Genomic DNA, 22,105 nt, shown 5'->3' with positions numbered 1-22,105 from the left:
TGTCCATGTTTTCGTCTTACAACTTTAATCCTTTCACAGTGTCTTTTCAGTTCATGAAAGTTAATTATAACATTTTGGTCACCTAAAAATGTCTTATTCAGTGTTTGGTTGTGCTTAGCTCCACCGTCTCGTGTCACATCTGGTTGCAAATAACCAAGATGGCGACGGCCAAAAACCAATATGGTGATGGCCAAAATGCAGAACTCGAGGCTTCAAAATGGCAGTCCACAAACCAATGAATGACGTCACGCTGACTACGTCTACTTCTACAGTCTATGGTTCAGGCCTTCCTCATCAGGCCTCATCCAAAGCCACTCCCCCAAAATTATAATTATAAACGTAAACAATGAGCATAGCTATTGTTAGTACTCACAGCTGTAGCGCTAGCAGCTTGTGGAAGACTCCGGTGACACGCAGTGAGTGCACAGGGTAGGTAGGTAGACAGGCAGTTAGACTGTCATTTCATTCGGACCAAATTAAATAATTGGACAAGGCTTTTACAGTCCTGCGACAGCCACGGATACTAAATATTGGTCTATTTTTTTGTCAGAGTATTTAATTTATTGATTGCTGTTGCTGAATTTCAACAAATATAACAAAAAAAAATTTCTGAAGAACATTACCAACCCTAGCTTTAAGGGCACAGAACAGGTCTCTTCAAATTATGAAAACATACTGGAAACCTCACTCATCTTTTACAGTATAGGAAATGTACTTTTAGAGGTTCTATTGTGTTTTTTGTTTCCGGTGAATCTTTTTTGCCCTGCATACAGTATTGGTCTTATGATTATGCAGGGACAAGGATGCAGAAGGCTAGGCCATATGGTAGATGTCTCATCGGCATCCTGACGAAGAGAAGACTCGGGACCGGGCCGCAGGGTCACTCTTTGACACCAACTACCGTACGCCATAAAGAGACAGCAATTATATAGCCAGTCAACGGTAGCCTGCAAACTGTATGATAGGACTGTATGCTTTCAGTGTTCGGTCTGTTGTACTGTGAAACATCTGTTATGTTTATGGAAATACAGTCACAGCTTTTTTTTCACGCTGACAATAAAGTCCATCTTCCTACACAACATGTGTTAGGTCTCCGGTTGAAGTAAACAGGCAGCAATTCTGTATCTAGTTTCTATTTCGTAGGCTCGTCTGTGGGTGCAGATGGGGAGGAGATGATACTTACACCTCTGGCTTAACATGGTGGGTGGGAGCACAGCAGCTGGTTGACTTTTATTAAGACTGTGTGTATGTGAGCGCATGTGCACAAGCGCGGCATGCTTTTCAACCTGTTTACATGTCCATCTCGGTGTACGAGTCTATATACACTGTGTGTTGAAGCAGACGCAATTGACTGTTCTATCAATTAACGCTAACTTCAGCTGCGTGTTACATGACGGGAAAAAAGAAGTGATTTTCTCTTGTCGGTTAGGTGGTCATTTTGCTGAACATGAGAGAGAGAGAAAGAGGAGGACGAACTGTAAGAAAAGAGGGAGTACCCCGTCTATGTGAATCCACTTCAGCTGGATTTAGCTGTATGAAGTGAGATAGATCAAATATTGAGTAAGTGAAGGAAGGGCATCTCCACATCAAAGGCATGGATCGGGAGGCACAGAGAGAGATTAAAGGCAGCCTTGAAGAAGTGGGTGAAGGAGACCAAACTGTGGTGGTTGTAGCCACGCTGGATGGGCCAGTCGATAGTCGACCCACTGCACTGCATCCTCCAAGTCGCTGCTACCTTTTTTCCCTTCTCGGGCTGCCAGATCTTACGGACTCACACAATGATCTTGAAGAGGAAAGGGTCATGAGAGTACAGGGAAGAGGAATGGAAAGGGGGAGATACTTAGTAGTAAAATTATTCCAAGGATGAACACCTTGGAAATTCTCCTTTTGGAAGAAGTTCTCCATCCTATCTTTCATCTTCCTCCTCTCTCCATGTCCCTCCCACCTTATACACCCATTATGTAAAGGTATAAAGATATTAATATCTCAAAATATTGCATATTTCTGAAGACAGCCAAATAATTGAAGGAACAATAAAAGCACAATAGCACGTAAACAAAGTTGAGTGGAGACCCAAACCCCTGCTGATTCTGGCCCAATCAGCCTGCCCTGTTCTCGCCCAGCTTGTGTGCCCGCATGCCTGCCTGAGCTTGGCTAGGTTTGAAAAGTCAGGCTTGTGGGTGGACACTACTCATGAATATGTATTTGGCTTAAGCCGTGTAGTCCCACTGCTCTCTGCTCTGCCTCGCTCACCCAAACCTTATGCTCCTCTCGCTCGTCAGTCCCTCATAAGTTATAAGGATGCAACTTCCCGGGGCATATTCATGAAAAGCTGAACAAAAGAATGATTGATGCAAGTTTTTTTTTTTTTCTGTTACAGGTTACCACTACAGGGGGATTCGACACTATGCCTGGCAGAAGGATGATTCAGTACCGCAGAGAAAAAATCCAGGTAAATGCCATCGTTGCAGAAGCAAATTCTGCCAAATAGAGAATGCAGTGAAACGGTCTAGTAGTAGATCTCACCACTGCTTTTGCTGCACCATTTCCCTGGCATTGAAGCCACACATAAACATCTAGGGATTAAAAGATTTGTGTCAAGACTGTGAAATCTTAGGAAAATCTGGACCTTACTGGGAAGCACTCTATCTATCTATCTATCTATCTATCTATCTATCTATCTATCTATCTATATGTCTACTGTATATCTATCTATCTATCTGTTTGTGTCAGTCTTCACAGATGGCTTCATTAGCACTAGCACTGATTCATTTTCAAAGCTCATTAGCAGGGGACCCTTCAAACCAACCCCATTGGAATAAGTCCTTTAATATAATTTACTGTAAATCATCCCCGCAGACGATTTCATTTTCACCTTGAAAATTGAGATACAGTATGTCCGACCGAGCACATAACCCTGATCCTGAATTTTGATTTAGACTGCAGCTAGTGTTTTTCTGAGGGTGCACTCTTTCTGTATGCGCTTCAAGTCAAAAGGCACAGAAGCTAAGACCTAAGATCTCTGCGTGTACAATCTGCTGGGAATCTGTCATGTGACGATCCCTTTTTATCTACACAGTTGGTGTGTGTGTGTGTGTGTGTGTGTGTGTGTGTGTGTGTGTGTGTGTGTGTGTGTGTGAGTAAGTGTTTGTAAGTGTATGTGTGTTTCTACGCTTGTGTGTGTGTGTATGTGGTAGCCTCATATAAGCATTGAATCACCATCTCTCTCTCTCTCTCACTCCTTTATCTCTGTTTCCTAGGGCGCCCGTTTGCAGTCAGCTTAGCGAGGACGTGCATATCCATATTCTCCAGTTATCGTAAAAGCCATGTCAGACCTCACGATAATTGATTTCCTCTTTGATTTTTACAATTGTATTTGAAGCAGTGTCTTTATCAGAAGCTCTATATTGTCAAGCCTTGTGCTGCTCCTTGCCTTTATTTTATGCTTGTGACAGTTCCTGCCCTTTTTTTTTTTTTTATTATAACACTATTATTAGGCTCAGACAGAGCAAGTGCTTATGTTCTCTGACAATTCTCAGAAATCGTTAAGATCCCCCCCGACAAACAAGACTTAATGCCTGCCTGGAAAAACATAGCTTTAGGCCTTGATCAAATAGGAAGCTTTGCTGTTGTCATTCTTAGATGCAAAGTGCAGCTGTTAGCATAGTCAGGAAGAGAGCACCCAAAGGGCACCAAGATGGTTGTTGTTCCAATGCAACTATCTAGTTAAAGTTAGATAGCGAGTCTAAAATAATAACATGATAACAGATTGATCTTCTTGTTCTTATGTGTAAAGGGTGAGAATCCCATAGCTTGGATATGCTGCTTATTTTCCTCCAGGGCTGTAAGTTGTTTCATTATATTATTATAAAGCAATATGCAACCCAACAAAAGGTGAGACATTTTCAAATTGGAGTGAAAAGACGAGCGCACCGAAAAACAAAAGCACCTCAACTAATGCTTACTACATGATTATGGTGTCTGTAGTTTAATTTATCCTCCACAAGATGTTACACTTTTATTACATAATTGTTATTATTTCTTTTTGTTACTTGGAGTACGCATTCCCCGATTAAGAAATCATCAATTAAAATGCATCATTTTGTGTGCCGTGTGCACACATGTGCTCCGTTCAAAGGCCGATAGCTAAAAAGGGATTCATCATCCATGTGACAGAGAGACTTGGGAAGATGCAGTCATTGTTCTTTATTTTTGTCTTGTTGCATGTCACCCATGTCCCACTTTTGAAACAAATGTATCATAATGTTCTGTGCCTTTTTTTTTTTTTTCAATGTGGAATGATTCTCAAGCTGGGCCAAATTATGAAATATAAATGGGATGTCAACTATCTGTCAAAACACAATAAAAACATCATGCAACATGGAATTTAGCTTTGAACGCATGAGAAAAGGGTTCCTTATGAAGGCTTGTCAGAGGAGAAGTTTAGCGCAGTGTGTCTCTTATCTGAACTGTTGTAGAGAGGATAGAAGAATGACAGTCTCCCGGCCGCGGGCCAAACCGAACCTTTCAATCTTTTCTCTGCAGGGACTGACCACTCAATTCTGCCAGCCAAGAACTGTACACCGAATGCTGCAGTAACCTTGACAGGAGCTAACCTCTGTAATTATAATCCCTATTTTCTGATGTATTGGTGCTCTTTTTGTTGCCGATTCCATGCTGTAGAATGAAACACTAACCTGGCTTTAACAAGCATCAACGCCAGGCCTCACTCCCTATTCCCATCCCCAACTCTGCTCTTATCCTTAGCTTTATGATAAGCCTTTCTTCTATACCCCCGATCCACATGCCAAGCAATATCCCGCTCCCCATCCCTACAGAAAATCACCATTCCCTCTCCTATCCTTACCCCAAGGCCCGTCCTCTCCAGGCCCAGCCCAGTGTAAACTCCTGCGTACAGTAGCCTGTCCACCCTGTGCCCTGGCTGTCAGCTTTCCAGGCCGGCTGCGTTGACAAGGGGAGGCCACTAGGGCTGTCTGTCATGGGGTTATTCTCGGGGCGGAGACGGTTCAGCTGATTCGCTGACACCGGCTGGCGTGTGCGGGGGCTGGAAGGGCGGGCATTTGGCGGGGATTTACAACGTGTGTGTGTGAGTGTGTACGTGTGTGCATTTGGCGGGGAGCTACCAGGGGTTAGCCTTGCCAGATGACAGGTATGAGGGAGGCGGGGAGAGAGACTCGGGAGGCAAAAAGAAAGAAACACAGGGCCGGCTGCATCAACACACCTACGCACAACACATAGACACGCTCACACATACATGGCCAGTTGAAGGACAATGAATAGGGTTCCAGAGCTCAGCAACACAGCTGGGAATAAATGCCCTCAAGGGAGGTGTGTTTTAATCAGAGAGCAGCGAGTAAAAACACTGGACAAAGTTCAAATCATTTTAAGTTTTACTTTGCTAAGGGTCCTGTCTACCTACAGTACCAGTTAAAGGGATAGTTCGGGTGTTTTGAAGTGAGGTTGTATACTTATTCATAGTCAGTGCATTACCTACAGTAGATGATGGGCGGCATGACCCCAGTTTGGAGAAACAGATTGGAGTCTGACACGGGAGTAAAGTAATGTACTGCTGTGGATGGGGCCGGCAGCAAAATGTATTTTATCCACCTAAAAACAAAGGCTCACCTTAAAAAAATCTATATCAGTTTAAGTGTATGCTATATTTAGATTTTTGCTGTCAGATAGTTCTTTCTGACGGGGATCTGAACTGAAAGTGGAACTTATCTGTGCTCCCTTCAAAGCCACCAGACTCAGTTGACATAAACAGTATAGATGTTTCACTTTAAGTTCAGTTCACCGTCGGAAAATATTCTAAATATAGCAAACACTTAAACACATATTGATTTCTTTTAGGTGGCTAAAATATGTTTTGCTGCCGGCCCCGTCCACAGCAGTACATTGCTATGCTCCCGTGTCGGTACTCTGGTCTGTTTCTCCAATCTGGGGGCATGCCGACCATCATCTACTGTAGGTAATACACTGACTGGATAAGTACTGTACCTCATACAACCCCACTTCAAAACACCCAAACTATCCCTTTAACACTATAATCTGCAAGTTTCTCAGTTTTTGTTAAAAGCAGCCATTGCTGTTGTTATAATTTGCTGCACTACTTAGAGACTCTACTCTGTCACATCTTTTTCTTTAGATATTGTGTTGATGATTTGTGAGTCTTTGGCATTTTAATCTTTTTTTGTTCTGCCATGATGGCTGTTTCTGGTCAGACCATAACATCTCTGTATTCCAATGTTAAGTAAATTGCAGCAACACTGTTAATTGGTCTGGAAAAGGTTGACATAATTTGATATTTTAACTGATGTGAGGATGAGACTGTAATATTTCCATTTTCACTAACTTCACTTTAACTTTATCTGTGATAAAGAGTCACATATACACTTAAAACAACTCTTGCGTGCCAGCAGCACAACATGTGCACATCTGCTAGTTTATACGATCTGAATGCCATCCCAGAACAGTCAGAGAGACCCTTGCGTCTTGTTTGGGATCTGAGGATCTAAGGACTGACATTCAAGCTATACGGTGTCTGTGCCGCTTTAGAGGGTCCCAGGCTTTGACGTCCTCCACTGTTTCTTCAGCAATCTGATGCCCCTGCTCAGATTCTGTCCTTTGGGGTGTGTGTGTGTGTGTGGCCTGTTGGGACAATAGGACCCTAGGACAGTAACTTTATAAATGTTGTTTGAGATTAAACAGCTTTTCTGTAACTATATATGTGTATAAATCTACTGAATATGCATTCTGTGTGTGTGTGTGTGTGTGTGTGTGTGTGTGTGTGTGTGTGTGTGTGTGTGTGTGTGTGTGTCTGTGTGTGTGTGTGTGTGTGTGTGTGTGTGTGTGTGTGTGTGTGTGTGTGTGAGGTGGGGATAATCCCTTGATCTCCATCAGAAGGTCCCAGCGACATGCCAATGCTGACTTTGGCCACAGGAGCCAGGACAGCCAAGGCGCCAAGGCAGCCCTGCTCCACTCATGTGGTGCCAGCACCGTGGGCCTTAAACAAACAGGGTCAGTTCACAAAGACAAAGGAGTGACATGGATCCACTGGAATCTAAGGCAAGTCTTCAGATTTGCTCTATTCATAAATCTGTCAGTCTCTCTGCACACAGGCATATTCACAGCAGCTGGGGGGGTCATTATCCAAGCAGAGATGTGTAATGTATTCGATTCATCTGAGCAAGCATCACTGCTTTGTTTGCTTTTTTTACAACTTAAAAGCGGCCCTGAGTGTCTTTCTTGTGATCACTTATTGTTAGGAATATATAGAAAAAAAGTTGCTGAATGTGAAGCATTACCCTTACTTTACCGTCTGTCTTTGAAATTACATTATACCGTGGCATTCTTTGATAATTCCTTAGCTCATATATATACATAACAAAACAATTACTGAGAAAGAGCTCACTCGATAATGTCTTCTCTGCTCTTACCTTGGACCCCAATTATCATCTTGAGAGTTTCCAAGTCTTACATTAGATGAATGGCAATTGACTCTTCTCTGTTTCCTATAATAGAAGCAGCATCCTGACACTGCAAATGAGATAGAGTTCAGACATTAGTATTCTGTTAATTTGACCCTAGGCGCCTCTATGCAATCAGATCTGAAGCCAAAGCACTTAGCCTATGCTAAGGATTAATGACGGCCATCTAAAACAATTTGGGAGCCAATCAGTTGAACTGAGGAGGGTAAATCTAATATGATAATTTATCTGCATCAACGCGACTCGCCTGGCAGGGAGGAGTATGCTAATTGCGCGACCCTTACCTAGTGACTGGATGCACACAGCTGGGTGTGCTGGCTCCGGCTCTGCTATTAGGGAACTTTGAGGGACTTTGGAGTTTGCTGAAGCGAGTTCTCCTTGGAGGGTGATGGGAAGTGAACCCCGCCGCTTCACACTGAGCTCAGCCCTGCTCCCCTCAACCCCTCCATTTCAATTTCCATAATGTGCCCGCCTCCAATGACATGACAGCAAGGCGCAAATAAGTGTCTATATTGGTATCAGATGGAGATGTAGAGGATAGGGGTTTTAATATGGTTGGAAGGCCTCCCCAAGGGACCATTTTTGCCACTACAGAACATCAGTTACACAGTTACAACAATAGTCTCTTAATTGATTCGTTTAATTAGCCGGAGATGGAGCTAGCGCTACAGCCTGTCATCCCGTATCATAGGGGGTCTCCTCGGCAGCCCGCATGGCCAGCCTCTTACCCCACACCAGTCAGACTTCCATTAAAGTGTAATTATATGTAAATGAAAACTACATAAAACCCCTTCTCAAGTTGACCAGCGAAACAATCCTGGCTTTGAGTGCCTCGTTTTTTTCCTTCTCTATTTTTTACTAATGAAAAGGGAGCATGTTGAAAATGCAGCAGCCTGACGTTTCTTTTTTTTTTTTTACACATTTGAAATCTTTTGCCCTACTTGTGAAAGACAAGCAATTAATCAGCGCTTTTGATGGAGAGGTAACTCTGCAAATCAGTTGCCTGCTTTGTATTGTAGAGAGTAAGTGCACTTGGGCGAGTTGGTGGTTTGTAAGGGAGAGTGGGGATCAGGGGGCCTGTATGGGGGTATGTAAGAGTTTCTATTTAAACTGATGCCTCTCAACAAAAACAGCCACCCTTCCAAATCCTACGCACCCACTCCCCCCTCTCCTCCGCCTTGTTGTATACCCCAGGCCCAACTTCACAAGCCCTCTTGGTATGAAGTTGGAGCCACAGAGCTAAGAGCAGGGGAGTGATTACAACTTCCTTCAGTGTGAATGGTGCAGATGTCGGCCTGGCCTCAGTGAAGCAGAACAATGCCCTCAAAGGCGTCTGGACACAATGGGCCTTTCTCCTCTGCCGGAGATGTCTCTCTATAGCAGCTTGCAGCGCGGGGATGCTAAGCAGGTGGCACACAGAGAGACAGAGACGGCACCGGCCCTTTCAAGTTCCCCTCTCGGCTGAAAAGCATTCAGTGGGTACATGTGTGGAGGAGTCGCCGTGGATTGCTTCTGTGGTCAGTCTGGGCATTAGCGTCTGGAGGTGTCATTTAGCTGTGGATTAGCCAGGCTGCCTGTTCGCTGGGGATTTTCCCCCCATTGATGGGCCACTGAGAGAAGCTGGGATTGATGCTCTCTGGCGTCTTTCTCTCTGATCTGCCATGGCTTGGTCGAAGATAGAGAGCTCTTTCGCGCTTTTTTGAGGAAGTTACAACCCCCCCCTCTCATCCCTTTCAATCCCTATTCTTATATGTGTCACTCTTTCTCTGTATTTCTGTCTCAAAGAATTATGATTTGTATTACATGTTTGTAGGTACAATATTAACCAGGTGTGACTAAAAACATTAAAACCAGTATATATAATATTCAATATTATATTTGTGTGTTTACAAATGTATACACTGTACTTGTTATGGGCTTCCGCTTGATTGTGTTTATCACACCACATGTGTTTGTGTACGAAAATGGAAGCACCCTGCTCTTATGGATTTGCAGATTTAATTATGACAGCACGAGCGTCCCACCGTGTGTTTACCACAAAGAGTCCCCCTCTATGGAGCTGAATAATTTGTTCTCCACTCCCCCAACTGCGTGGCATTACTGTGGTTTCCCTGGGCCCAGTGGAGAGCGCTGGGGACCAAATGAAGAAGAGTCACCTGGCGTCTCCTTCCAAGGTCTCGCGGAGTTAACATGTAATGAATAAATTAATATCTAATGAAGGAGAGGGCCACGATTACACTCACCCTGCACTCGTGCCATCAGGGAAGATAGAGGTTGAAGACACTAAATACTGCAGTGGATGCTGCGAATTGACAAACAACATCAAAAGACAGAAAGAGCGGTGCTAAATACTTTGTGCGCTCTCCCACTGTGCTCATTTGAGCAGAAGTTAATGTCATCTGTACTTTCGTTCTTTTGTCTTATTTGTGTTTTCATCTAGTGAGGTTCACGCTGGAACGGTGCTTTCATCACAGTGTGGGCTGATTAAAGATTTTTGACTCTTGTGAGTATTGCTTTTTTTTTTTTCAATAATAATTGTTTTAGAATAGTGAGCAATGATTTCAATCACATTTTTGGTAGTGTTGTCTCTGTCAGACAGTAGAGAGCCTCATATTAATTTTGTCAATCCAGAGGCCTGCATCTAAATGATGAACATTCACTGCCCCACACAATTACTAACTACTACTAACAATCTCAACATCCCTCTGTGTTACCGTCGTATATACAGTATGGCGTCTGGTGTATGATGGTGGCAAAAGAATGTGCCTACAGATTTACCTTTCTTGTATCTTTTGTCATTGAGGGATTTAATGCGTCATTGGCACACGTGCAAGCAGAGTCCTGCTGGGCTGTTGCTAATGTCGAGGCCCCCTCGTGAGAGTACATTATCTCTGAGCCGTCCTATTATTCTGGAACAGTATTGACTTCTAATGTGCCTATCTACACGTCCCCCGGATATCTAGCGTCATTATGAAGCGAACTAACAATCCATTATTTCCATCTCTTGTCATTATTGCAAGCAATACTCTATTAGTTTAAGTTCTCTTGTTTAGCCCTCTTAATTTGCATGAATGGCAATTTCCTGTACGGCAAGTACTGCCACAAAATTAATCTGGACAAAGTGTCACGTGATAACAGATTTTCTCCGTTGTTTGGGTGCATTGTTAGAAGAAAAAAAATGCCCAGTTTTGAGAATACAGTAGGAAACACACCAAAACTGTTGCAAAACATCTCCAAATCCCATAATAATGGTGTCTAATGAACACAATGCTATGATAAAACACTCCTCACTTAAGGAAGCTAAAAGAAAAAATATTTTCAACACGATGCATCAAATCTTAATTTCTGAAGATAAAATGTTTATTTAAGGCAGTCCGTTTAATGTTCCATATCTTGCCTAACATTTACATCAGGACATAGATTCCCATGCACATAGCACCTACTGTAATATATGTTGGATTTAAAAAAAAAATTGTGTAAAAAAATTCCCATCTTGTAAGAATAGTTACTGTAATATGGTGAAAGATTGGCTATTGATATTCTTAGATTGGCATAGATCTCTCCTTGCACCACAGTATGACACAACCTCACATTGTCCAATATAACATGAGAGCCTCTCTATAGATTCTCCCACATTACAGTAAATTTGCACACCGCTACATCACAGGTCTCTCTATTTCCATGTTGATTGTCTCTTTATATGTGACTTCATACTGAGCCAAAGGTCTGTACCTCTCTATATTCTCACACAGTGAATGAGCCTAACCAGAACCAGATTTCTCTGCATTAGGAACAAGCTCTCCAAACTATGTTTTCTATATAATACTGGTGTGAGAAAATCGTTTAAAACTGAAAGCATTTGTTGTTTTGATCACTGCATTCGCAGTTTTAGAAAGCTATTGGCAGAAGCGCATATGAACAATGGATAAATTCTGTAAAAGCGTATAGAGGTGGAAGTGGCCTCACAGAAACAAAGAAAGGGAAACTAATCAAATAAGCCACCAATCAGTGTCTGTGCTGAATGTAAACAATGTAGTTGCCAGGGGTGACATATATTAACCTCTACCCTGAATCAAATATGATATTTTTAGCTCTAGTGAGCATTCACACTGTACTTTGATCCAGTGCCCGTGCGCCAAGAAGAGATCTGTGCTGATCTGCACGTTAGCCGACTCCCCAGAGGAAATACCAGAGTGTTCTCTGGCCACGGTGCACAAAACAATAAATGCAGAGAGATATAGAGAGAAAGGGGAGAGGGTGGGGACATAGTGTAGCCATCCCTGGGCTGCACCTTGCATGGTGGGAACACAGATGTTTGAGTCTTAAAGAATTTCACAATTCATTCTTTTATTCAGAGGTCGTGAAATGAGGTTTGTCCTCTCCTTGTTTTCCCTCTCCTTGTTCAATGTCACTCACAAGTCCTTGGTGGGTGATTGGGATCTCGCTGCAGGCATCACAGTATCAGCTAATGATCGCGTAGTGATGGACCAACCTATTTTCTTAGCGCGAACCTTGTCATTATAATGTCAGCACAACAAAATCAAAATCAGGAGGAAGGGAAAACTAACTAGAATAATTAGATTGAACACAGCCTGGTTGTTAAGTCCAACTAGAATAATTATATTGGATAAAAGCTAAAACAGCATGGGACTGATGAACACAGCCTGGTTGTTAAATATGCCAACGTAAAATTTTATTAAAATAAAAGAATATTGAAATAAAACAAACAATAGTGGTCAAATTGGGAGAAATATAATGAATAAAAGAAAGTTAATTGAAATGTAATTATATCAATTTAATTAGTTTATTCTCCCACATAAAATGATAAAAAATCTTCTATTTCTGGATTATACCAGGCATCCTGAGTTAATCTCATACAGATAGTAAATCAGATTCTACATCACACATGTCGATGATGTATTTCTGCGCCTCTGAAATGGTGCCTGTAATAAGCCTGATAGGGTTTGTGATATGACGCCATAGACTTATTCCACAGAAGGAAGCCAAAAGGAACGGTTTGTAAGTGCAATTAGATTCCCTGATATTGAGTGTTAAAGTGAGCTTTCTTTCTCCACAGGAGTCAGGGGAAGCACATGCACTGTACCTCTATCTCAGATTACACAGATACTACCGGGTTACAACGCTATTGGCAGCAGAGGTGAAAACATTTCCCTGTATTTATATACATATTTTTATAAAGCATGCAACATCGCCTCTATCGCCTTCCCCGGGAGTATGACATATCTTATTGAAGTTTAGTAAAAGAAACACTTTTCTTACATTCTATTACATTTCTAGGGCATATTCTGTCTGCAGTAAATCCGATGTGTTGCCTCAGAGCCATGAATTACCTATAAATTATTGTTCAAATTCAGGCATGAGATTTTTTACTTCACGTTTACTTCTAAAAGTCTGAAAGTGACACAGTGGGTGCTTGTTTTTGCCGTTTCTCTGTTTTTTCTTTGTACAGAGTGGCAGGTGCATGTTCCCTCACCATAAATCTGTGGTATTTACGAGCAGAACCATCAGCACCACACCAAAAACAACAAAATATGTCACTGTTCTGCCTATTCTTGTGCCATGTTTGTGCAATGACATCACTGACTGCTGACTGATTAATTACTCTAATGGTCCATTCTTAGGCAAGAGGGCATTGTAAGGTCGCGACCTTGAGGATAGAGGAAATGGTTGCAATAAGCAGGGGGTCATCCTTCTGCTGATTCTTTGCGATCACCACCCCTGCGTCACCTGTGACCAACTTACTGTCCATTTACCAGTTGCTGCCCGCCCTGGTCGTCCTTTACCAACAGGAGAACAGCGAGAGGTCCCGTCCCCTGCGCTCCACTAGACAAAAGTGTGGCCCAGGAGAACAATAAAACAGTGTCAGTTTCTACAGGAAAATAGAGACAAAGTGAAAGAGGAAACAATTCGTCCACAACAGGACACACGGCCGTGGAGGATAACCTGCCTTCAAAGATGCTGGGGTGGCGTATCAGAATAGTTTAGAGGTGCCGCACTTCAAAAGGCTCGGTGCGGCTCCCGTACCGAGTCGTTTTTCCTGCTATTCTTGTGGGTTGGTTTTGGGATGCTATAAGTAGCCTGCATCCTGTCCCTCTGTGGTCTCAGGTGGATAGGTTTTGTTTTTGTAGCTGCGGCCAGGCCTTTAATGGCTCTCTGTGCTTCCACTGCTTCTGTTGGCAGGGCTGATTGGCTTGTTAGCAATGTACACATATATACTAAAGAGCTGCCAAACTGCTGTGTAACTCACAGTGGTGTAATGGGGTCCACAAAGTTCATATCAGGACAGATCATTTTATTATGTTGTGTTAGCTTTTTTAATGGCCAAGTTAGATAGTCTATCAGTGCAAAATTTTCAAAACAAAACATATGCTACTGAACAGCAGGCAGCAAGCCATGAGGACAAGAGCCAATAGCCCAAGTTTCCATTCAATTGTCAAGTGAATTTTAAGCGAACTTTTGAAATGTCGCAAAAAAAAGTGAATTAGGTGCGTTTCCACCAACTGATTTGGGGTGAATAAACTCGGCTGCAGCGTAGTTTGGTCAGAAGTTGGCGCTATAGGATACGCATGGCTTTAATCTGCCAGTAAACGGAGTAGAAGTAGAGGTTGCGAACTGGAAACCAAACAAGTCGGTAGGAATTTGTTTCAATTTGGCAAGTTTTAATTGTCATTTAATGTCAGATATTATTGGCAATGTTTCATTCTGTACGGAGACAAAGACAATCATTCCCATGTTATGGGAATATAATTTATAATAGTGACAAAAGTAATGCTTTTCAAGACTGAATCAAATATGGTCCAATCTGGTGATAAGTCCATAGTTTATCCACATAGGGTATACAGTACCTGTTTGTTTTGCAGCCTTTATTTACTGTTCATAGGCGTTTTTGTTAAGTTTTAGTCAACAAGGACGTATCACTGAAATACAATACAGTGATCTGAGTCGTTACAGCAAATGGAAGTCAGAGGCCAATAACATTTTAATAAAGTGGATATTTGAGACGTATGGTTTGTTAATGTCTTCAAATCCTCTTTGTCCTTGGGTGAGAAAGCATCTGTCCTACGCTTGTCCTAAGTGTCACTGTATCCGCCTTTATCCTCTAGAACCTCCTGGATAAATACAGGTTTGAAGACGTGCCAGTCTGCAACTTTAGTAGACCCGTCCTCCGTCCGTCTGTCTGCTTCTGGCCTCTCCCCATGCTCTCCCCCCTTTTAGAGCTTTTGTGTCCTTTTGAAACATCTCGTCCACGTTGATCAGCGGTGGTCTGCTGGTTACCTCTGCTCCTCCCACAACACTCAGAGGCACACATGGTCCATTGTTTGGAGCACCAAGCCCGATTAGCGTGCACTCACCGACGGGGTCGGTATAGGCAAGCCACTTAGTGAAGTAAATGACCTCTGTGGTGTAATTACGTACAGTCTGCGGTAACCTGGTGGTCTGAACTCCGGCCAGAGTGCACCTCTGCTCCCCCTGGCCCACCTGCACCTTTGTTAGCCACCAAGGGAAGACTGGGTGGCTAACAAAGTCCATAGTCCCCCATGCTTGCGTCCCTCTCTTCCCCTCAACGTCCCTTTCCTCTTAATGGCTTTCAACTTTGTTTGGCTTTCCTCTCCACTGCCCTGAACCGTAGGTCAGCCTCCCCATTAATTACAGCCTCTGGTGATTACGGGGTGAGAGGGAAAGTGGCGGAGTTTGCCGAGAGTGTGGCGGGTCCAAACAGGGCAGCTTTGACTGTTTATTTAACCATGATAGTATCTCAGGTTAAATATGTTCATGCCATTGTTTCCTTGTGACCCATGACCTCTGCTGCCTGAAATTAATCAAGCTGTCCATGTCGGAGGGTTCACGTTTTTTTTTCATATGACGTACCGCTTGTTTTAGTTTAGGGCTCATGGTGCGGTAAGGCTGACATAGTTATTAGCAGTATACGGTATCTAGCTTTTTTATTCATTTTTTTTTTTACCTTGTAGGAGACAAGCAGTGCCCAGCTCAGAAAAAAGGGAGGAGGGGGGCAGCAGCACACCAGCAAACTCCCACATGCTAACGGGTGCAATCACAGTCTCATATCCTGATTGTGCAGTTGGTAGTGTGGACAATGAGGGCGGAGAGAGGGAAATGTGCAAGGCAGCTTTCCATTATGAGATAGTGTGTATTACTGTAATCCAGAGGGCCTCCTGCTCGCTGTGGCGTGTGCCAGACTCCTGGGTGGGCAATCTCAGAGACGGTGGGGAGGCCCAGCTTATTTCTGGGCACATTTGGCATGGCCTATATGGCTGTTACAAGAACTAGAAGTGGAACAGAAGTCATAAAAAAGACATTTTTTGATGCTTTAAGGGGAAACTTTTTTAAGTGCTAGAGGTTAAAGGTGGGCTTTATCAATTTTTTTTGCTTTTGATTCCGTGGTAACTGTGGAAAATGGGCAGGTTGTTTAACATGATAATAACACATAGGAACATGATGGTGTTTTGGATAAAATATAAAGGATCCAGTAGTCCTGAGTGACCTCTTCCACCCTTTAAATGGCACTCTTGCCGTCATTAAAAAGAAGTGTGTTACATTTATTTCAAACGCAGGGACAAACTAGGGCTGCAATATATGACAAGACTGATTGGGCCTTTGATACAGTTTGTAATTGGACCTCAGATCCTGTCACTTATTTTCTTGTGGTTCAGCTGTCAGAGACCCTCACAGTATGAAAGCCTGCGCTGCCCTGAAAACCACTTGTTGGAGGCCTGCTGATCCTCCCCCGGGTCTGGAACGGCCTCAGGAGACTCTGAAAGCCTGTCGATGTTCTGTCAGAAAGCTTATCCCTGTGCTGATGGCACTAGGCTGGCACTGGAGCACTGCTCTCTGCTGAGACAGAAAGAGATGGTTGGTGTCCCACTGGAAATGTGGCTCATGCCTGTTAAGGTGTCTGCAGGAACATTGGCAAAAAAAAGCTTTTTGAGGGTTTCGCAATGAAAACCGCACAGAACTAGAGCTATGATCGGGCCCGAAAAATCAGGCCCGACCATACATGATCCTGCCTAGTTTCTGTCCAAGCCCAACCCAAGCCGGATCCACTACAGAAGTTTCGGGCCCGAGCCCGAAATGTATTACAAGCTAAGGTTAACTAAAGTATTTTCAGTGCTTAACAGACATTTGTGACACAATCCCTTACAAGCGCCTTCTCCTACCGAATCTTCAGCACAGTTGCACAGTAGTTTGTGAAATTGTCACGAAATTGAATGTATTGATTTGTGTACATCGACACGAATTTCACAATTGTTTCATGATGGTCAACACAAAATTAATTTGTATGTAATCCACATCATTTTGAACCGGGAAGTATAAAGAGCGGTGAACGCCACATATAGAGCAAGTCGGAGTGGATGGGTGAGTCAAAAACACAGGACCTTTGCCCAGGAGACTGGTGTTCGTGTCCCGTGTGAAACCACAAGTCAGAGTTGATTTATTTGTCACGTAACTTCCGTACTGGAAGTTACAACACTTCCGGAGATATTTTAACCCAAACCACGATCTTTTCCTAAAACTCACTGAGTATTTTTTGTGAAGTAACTTCCGTACTTAAGTTACGCTATACTTCCTTTGTTTTTTAAACTCAAACCGTGATCTTTTCCTAAACCTAACTAAGTAGTTTTGTTGCCTAAGCCTTACCAAGTTGATTTTTTCCTAGGCCTAACTAAGTAGTTTGACACGATATTGACATGTGCGTCACGTGTTGCTGAACATTCGTAGGAAAACGCACTAAAAATAAGTTGTTGAAATTGCTAAGCGTGACGAAAAAAAAGTAAATTTGTGCCTATGTACACGAATCAAATAGATTAAATTTTGTGACTATTTCACAAATTGCTATGAGACTGTGTTGGACTATAAGGTCTGCATTTAGAAATAATAATAACCAAAAAACACCAGGATATTCACATTAACATACAAACAAAGACACGCTAATGGGAGTACATTCCAATAATCACATATTTCTACAATAACACTTTAAATCAAGCTTGCACTACAGTATCTCTGATCAAGATATGATAATAAATATATTTGTTTATTATATTATTCCAGCTCAAAAACATTATATTCCAAAAAGGAAATTACTATAATCATCACATAGTGAATATCTAATGTGTGTGTATCTGCATACTACATTCACGTATATATTTAGGTCTAGAGATTCACACCCTCTATTATACACAGAGGGTGTGACTCATAGAGGCGCTTGATTGCCATAGTTACGGAAACAACAATGATGATCGTCCCAAGGTCATGACCTTGCGTGACCTAAGTTCAGGGGGAGGTTGTCTGGGATTTCCTGAGAATAATAAGTGGGAAATCTTCACTTCCCAGACCTCCCAGTAACCCTACAAAGTGGGAGATTTACGAGGCCCAACGAGGACTCCCCTGATTGGCTTTATGACAGGACTTCCACTCTGCTCTCTACTACTGTCATTTGGGGGTCCTCAACTCTAAACTTAGGCTGCTCTGGAAGGTGTAATGCTCAGAGAGCGGCTTGATACAGAAGTAAAGGACTACTAGAGCTGAGTTGCTGCAAGGGTTAATTAGTGGGGAAACAGGATGGGTTAAGGATAAGTTAGCATCGTCAGTGTCTGTAGCACTGTGCACATGTTGCTGCTTATGTAGTGGTGCACCGTACCCCTTTAAACTTGTAAACTGAAATATACTGTGCTCGCATGGATGAACAGCTGACTTTCAGTCTAATAGACACATACACATACACACTCACAGGCATGCACTGGCACTAGTGGAGACATACATGGGTCACCTGGCAGGTCATGCCCCCCCACTGGTCAGCCCTGCTGTAAGACTGCATTGATTATGTGCTTGTCTGCAAGCATGCAGTCAAGCATGTGCATTTTAGCATCTGCACGTACTCTATGTGGGCACAGGTTTTGAGATGCGTTTGTGTGTGTGTGTCTGTGTGTGTCTGTGTGTGTGTGTGTGTGTGTGTGTGTGTGTGTGTGTGTGTGTGTGTGTGTGTGTCTGTGTGTGTGTGTGTGTGTGTGTGTGTCTGTGTGTGTGTGTGTGTGTGTGTGTGTGTGTGTCTGTGTGTGTGTGTGTGTGTGTGTGTGTGTGTGTGTGTGTGTGTGAGTGTGTTTCTGTGTTGTACTGTACTTGCATGTCCATGGACCAAAGTCATCATGACAACATTTTCAAGAGGATTTACAGGATCATCGTGAGGAATTAAGGCTTGTTTTGCTGTTCACTTTATAGCATTAGATATTTACTTACAGTAAGGAGTATCTTCAGCAAAGTCAACAATAGTCAACAAAGGCACACTGATGCCTCATATTTTGTATCAAAAGTTGCCCTGGAACACACTACAAAGATTATGTGACAGCCAGCTGACGTGGAAATAATTCAATAGTCAATAGTATGTATTCTTTGAGCAAAAATGCCATTGAAAAACAAAGAAAGCATACTAGCCAACATTTTTTTTATGCTGCTGTGAACCTCATTAACAGTCTCGTCATGCCTGGAATACAAATTAAGAACATGTCTGCTGAAAAGTTGCAACATGAACTGCAACAATTGCTTTGCTTTGTTTTGCCCTGGTGTTGTCAGCTCATTGTCTTTTGCTTGTGAAAGTAAAAAAACGATATGTTTGAGGCAAAAAAAAATAAGGCGAAACCACACTAAATAAGTGAAATCATTCATTTTCTATAAGCCAAGGTCAAGAAAGCTTTCTCAAGCACAACTAAACAGCAGTTGAGAAGACCTGAATAGTGCAAAAACTTGTTGGACACACCACAAAAGTGATGGGCAGTTGTCAGCCATATAGACACTCAATGCCAGGCTAACATCACTTGATGGACAACTGTCGGCTTGTCTGTCTGACTTGTGTCTCCATGTCAGTGGCTAATAGGAACACCCACTCCCCTTCCACAGAGAGTAAGAGAAAAAGAAAGAGGGAGATGATTCTGTGAGCCCGAGTTGTACCAAATATAATTGACTGTTCAGTGCATTATGATGGCCTGTCAGATATCATCTCATTTGTTTCTTATCTCATTTGTTTTTAGAACAGAGAAATGCAGGCCTCAAGTGGCCCACAAGTGCTTTAACTGAATGCGGCCTGCTAATAGCTGTGAGAAGACACCCTGGGGGAAACCATGAAATATGTGCAAGGACCCATGACCACTGAGATAATAGCCCCTACCCCAGACCATGGATTCTCTCTGTCCACTCTCTCCTCCACTCCACTCCACTCCCACCCAGGTTCGGAGTGGCTCATGTCTCGGACAGATGGTAAGATGAGGCCCCTGTATCTCCTGGCCTAACAGGGGCAAGGACAATGCCTCGTGGGTGATTTAAGGACACACATTTTTTTATCATCACACCAGTTTAATAGCTGTTTTCTTATGATTAGACTAATCAGGCACACATGTCTGTATATGTTGCATTTGGGTAGTGTAGTTGTGTATGTACACATGTGCATAATGTCTACATTATGTCTGTAGTGCTGACATAAAATGGTGTGGTATGGTCTTTTTATTGTACAAGAAAGAAAACCTCTTTCTTGACCATGCAGGTTTATAGTCAAGGCACTAAATACAAGCCACAGTAGGTGAGTGTTGGCTATTTACTAGCAGGGAGTTTTGTGTGTAGGAGCTTTTTGTGTTCATGTGTCGAACCACATCCAGGGCAGGAAAGAAGAGAAGATGGGGACAGCTCTAATTAAAGCCAAAGGAAGAGTGTCATCTGCTGTGAACTCGCAACTAGGGGCCACAGCAAATCAATGGACAGCCAGCACTGCCATCATCATCAACAGCTCCCGATCAGAGCAATTGGAGGGGAACAAAAAGGAATGAGAAAGACTCTACCAGGAAGCTCCTACCACCTGTGCAGAGCAAGAGAAAGCAGGGGAGAGAAACACAGACACAAACAGACAGAGAGAACAAGATTCTGACGCCATGATTCAAACGCTGGAGATTTATCGCTTCTTAGTTTAGGGCAGGCAATTTTGTCATCATCACCGAGGACATCTATTTTGATAAACAAAGGTGCAATTGTATGAAGATTGGCTGTGAACAGAATGATCTAATGACCCTTTAAAGAAATATAGATTTCTTGGGCTTCTGCTAGACGATCAAACTGCTGCATACGGTGAGTGCCAATGGTAAATGTTCCTGGCAATATAAAAAGTGTTCCCCAAGAGCAGATTTAGACTATTGAACCCTGTAAGCGGTATCAGTGCTCTCCTGTCTGTGTGAACTGCGCCTCTTGGCCAGCAAGCCAAGGGAGCGCTGGATCAGATTCTTACGCAAACACAAGCACATCAACGGCATGTTCTCATGGCATTAGCATTCCAAATGTTTTTCAAGACGAATGTGAATGCGACTATTTTTGTCTCATAACCCGCTCTCTCAGATAACTCCTTTTGAATAAATGAATTCTGACAAGGGGAATCTGCATACAAAAACACAGCGGGTTTAGAGGCAGCGGCTGGTCTACTGGTGAGGGCCTCTGAAGCTCTCTCTGAATCTCTTCATTCACTGCCTGCTCCTTATGGACTTATGGTTCTTTAAATGGCCGCCTCTGTTTATCCCCTTTTCACATTGGAGGCTAGTGAGGCGGTGAGGCATACAGCCGCACATTAAGTCCTCTGTGCTTCTGGCTGGCACCTGCACATCCTTTTACCGGATGAAATCTCACACAGAAACTCAAACTTGAATTCTGAAGATGTTCTGAAAAGGTTGCAGTACAGTTTAGTGAAGAAAGACATAGAAAGGAGCATATTCATTGGGACTTTAAGTGAGATCAAATTTACCGTGTTCACAAGAATATTCTACTTGATCGACCCACTGACGTGATATTTTCTGAATGCTCCAAGTAGGAGTGTAGCACAACAATCTAAGCCCTGTGTATATGCAGCATCTAATACATCTATTCTCATGAAACTATAGTGGTTATTATGGTAATTAGAAATTAACTCATAAATAATTTAAGCAAATATTTCTTAAAAACCATACAGTATATAAAGTGTGTATGTCTTAGCTTTTTAATTTGACCATATTTTTGCCCTCTTTTGTCAATATATTTCACAACATTGTGACACAATTACTTGTACATTAGAGAACATTATGGAACATTATTTCCCTCATGGTTATTTAGGTCTTTATTGTGCCTTAACAGTGATAGGCCTGCTTGTGATACACTCTCTGTAGCTATTTCCCAAGCTTTTAATTCCGGGCCTCTTGAAGAAACAGTTTGTATGCCGAAGACTAAAAAAAATGTATAGTATAGTTTGTTGAAAAAATGGAAAAAGTCATTATAGTATGTTGAAAAAAATGCATATCATAGTATGCCGAAAAAATTTAAAATGTTAAAGTATATTATGTCAAAAAAAGAAAAAAGCATAGTATAGTATGTCGAAAACAAAATCATATTAGAGTTATGGTATTGTATGTTGAAAAAAAACTCATAGCATAGTATGTCGAAAAAATTGAAAAAACTCATATCATAGTATGTTGAAAAAAGTTATAGTATAGTAAGTCGAAAAAAATCATAATTGAGTATGTTGAAAAAATAAAAAGTCATAGTATAGTATGTCG

At 42.4% G+C, this 22,105-nt stretch overlaps 1 long non-coding RNA gene across 1 annotated transcript; it reads left to right on the top strand.

Annotated features, from left to right (window-relative positions):
* Window positions 1-8,915: 8,915 nt before the first annotated feature.
* On the top strand, window positions 8,916-19,870 carry LOC141782116 (uncharacterized). Its single transcript, XR_012597047.1, has 2 exons — window positions 8,916-10,014; window positions 19,574-19,870. It is a non-coding gene; the product is annotated as an uncharacterized LOC141782116 (long non-coding RNA).
* Window positions 19,871-22,105: the final 2,235 nt, after the last annotated feature.

This window comes from Sebastes fasciatus, chromosome 14 (genome assembly GCF_043250625.1).
Source record: "Sebastes fasciatus isolate fSebFas1 chromosome 14, fSebFas1.pri, whole genome shotgun sequence".
Lineage (NCBI taxonomy): Eukaryota > Metazoa > Chordata > Actinopteri > Perciformes > Sebastidae > Sebastes > Sebastes fasciatus.
This window is presented reverse-complemented; position numbering and strand designations above follow the sequence as displayed.